At 41.8% G+C, this 2,720-nt stretch overlaps 1 protein-coding gene across 2 annotated transcripts in view; it reads right to left on the bottom strand.

Moving 5' to 3' along the window:
* The window catches only part of NUF2 (NUF2 component of NDC80 kinetochore complex), a 29,520-nt gene extending 26,975 nt beyond the window's left edge, over window positions 1-2,545 (bottom strand). For both annotated transcript variants that reach the window (XM_026517253.4, XM_057315515.1), the window contains exon 1: window positions 2,427-2,545. The gene's annotated coding sequence lies outside the window, so the exon portion shown is untranslated. The remainder of the gene's footprint in view (window positions 1-2,426) is intronic.
* Between the last annotated feature and the right edge of the window lie 175 nt (window positions 2,546-2,720).

Here is a 2,720-nt window from a genome sequence, read left to right on the forward strand (position 1 = left end):
TTGACAATATCCGATTTATAACACACAGATCCCCTACTCTGTGAGGAAGCAGCATAATTCAAAAGACCCAATGTGAATATACTCAATTTTGCAAACAAACTGAAATGACCCAAAATTCTGAAAATCCATTTCTTTAGATGCCTAATGTTTCTTACAATATTGCAGTTAAAGGAAGCTTCAGCAACTTGCCTAATCTCTGATAAATGTAGAAAACCATTCTGAAAGATGACTGACAACTTTGCACTTCTGCCAACACGTGCAAACATCACAAAATTCACTAAATCTCAAGGCAACTTTTTTCCACTTCAGTATGGCTCTAATAATTAGATAACTCTTCCTCACACTGTGTAGTAATCTGTTCATTGTAATCTTTACCCACTGGTCCTATTTCCAGTCAATGCAACTACAAAGAATGTATTAATTTCTGCTTACATGGCACCACTTTTAAAAATGTGAAGAAAGCTATCACATCTCTGCTTAGCCATCTCTTCTCTAAGGTTAAGTATAATTTAAGTAGAGCCACTGCTTATACGACATTATTTTAGAAACTTTACCATTCTACTCACTTTCCTCTAAAACAATTTTGTCAATGTCTTCTTAAAATGTAATGCTCAAACTGAACACAATACTCCAGATCTGGATTGCCTACAGCAGAGTATTAATATACTAGACATCGGCTACTGCTGATCTAGTCTGCAACTGTAGCACTTACTGATTCTCTGTCTCTGTCTGTCTCTCTCTCAAACACACACACACACAATCAACTAAAACTCCTGGAACTTCTTTAATGTGACCCATTGATACCAAGCCAGGACTTCACGTTTTTCTTACATAATTACTTGAACCTTAAGCAAGAATTTGCACTTCCCCATTACTGAATTTTATAATTTCACACTTTCATTCCATAGTCAGCATCTTTCTGACTCCAGATCCTGACACCTTACATATTAAATGTCCTTTTCAGCATGAATACACATGCCACATTTTCATCTAAGTCATAGATTTAAAAACCACTGATAGAAATATTTGGCCAAAAGATTGTAGAAAAGGTCACTTTTCCCAAACAAGCTACGTCTGGATCAAAGATTATCACAATAGGGGTGCAGTCAGTTAAGCAACAGACTCCTGGTTTCAGCGCTGGTGATGATCTGAGGTGGTGAGATGGAGCCCCAGGTCAGACTCTGCACTCAGCATGGAGTCTGCTTGGGATTCCCTCTCCCTCTGCCCCTCCCATTCGGGCTTGCTCTCTCACTCCCTCTCTCTCAAATAAATCTTAAAAAAAAAAAAAAAAAAAAAAGATTATCGCAAGAGAGAAGGAGTAGGTGTAAAATACCTTCATAATCATTATCACACATCCTTCTCTTACGTGTCTTGCACACTTTATCAGATTAATCCTTATAAACACCAAATGCATCATGTAACATCTTTACAAAAATACTTCAATTACCCTACCCACCACATCAAATTCAAATTTTTCTGTTGATTTCTAAAACATTCCAATATTTAATAAATCAATGAATTTTCTGTTTCAAGTTAGTCTCCTCCAAGATGTTTCCCAAACTCCCAATACTTCTTTTTGGAATCATCTTTCATATCCAATTTCTATCTTTCTTTGATAATACAACTTCAGTTCCAATTCATTTTTGGGAGGTGGGGGAAAGGACCTTCCAACTGAACAGTATGAGGTCTCTAGTGGGATAAAGCATATAAACAACCTAATAATGTATGTAGACTGACCCTCAGACCACCTAGGAAGTAGCAGGTATTAACTGCTAATTATCCCTCTGGTTTCTTGCAACACCTAGAAGCTGAACAGAGTACATGTTGACAGAATACCTGTTATATCGTACACACTTCGTTTTGCTAAAACAAGTTAGTTCATGAAATCAAAATTCCAGGAGGCAAAGACTAAACAAACAACCTCAATAAACTAAGTAAAAAGTTTCCTGAACTCATTCAGGGAAAATGAACGTGCTATGCACGCATGGTACCATACATACACCGCTCTTATCCTTTGATTCTTAGATTAAGTATGATATTTTTGCTCTGGCTAAGCGATGTGTGAGCAACGGAGATCTGTAGAAAGTTGACGAGCGTCTCAACACTACTGTCTTCTAAATTAATGGGTTAAAAAATATAAATACAAGCTTCAACTGGCCAACTTCAGCTCAAGTTTCTTCTCACACAGTTTATGCGGCAACAAACACTCATCGTTTCGTAAGAACGAACTAACCTCAGGTTGTTTCTGGGACCAACACTATATTAAAAGAGCCCCCATCTCCCAAGGGCTGCCTTTTCCAGCCTCCTCCCCAGCCCTGCGAGCAACGAAAACACTGCCAGGCCCGGCGTCCGGGCTCCGGCCCGCGCCTCCGGAGAGACGGCGCACTCAGGCTCCCGTCCTCCCGTGTCCGTTCGCGTTCACTTACCGCACCAGCCAGCCGCCCGCCGGAGGGCGAAGATCCGAGGAGTTGCTGCAGGGGCGATCAGAAGTCAACAGACATCAACCATCAACCGTTGTCTCTTTTCAAACTTGCCGCCTCCTACTGGAAGTCCCGCCCCCTCCGCCCAGCCCACTTCCTGCGCGGCCGCCGCGCCGGGTGCCGGTAAGGCTCAATACACTGCAGGCAGGTGGGACTTGTGCTGCGAGAGAAGACGCCGGGCTCCAGGCGGAACCGTTTTTCGCGGCGTTGGCTTCTAGTCGGACCTGGATTTCACAGGAA

This window comes from Ursus arctos, unplaced genomic scaffold, assembly GCF_023065955.2.
Source record: "Ursus arctos isolate Adak ecotype North America unplaced genomic scaffold, UrsArc2.0 scaffold_2, whole genome shotgun sequence".
NCBI classification, from domain to species: domain Eukaryota; kingdom Metazoa; phylum Chordata; class Mammalia; order Carnivora; family Ursidae; genus Ursus; species Ursus arctos.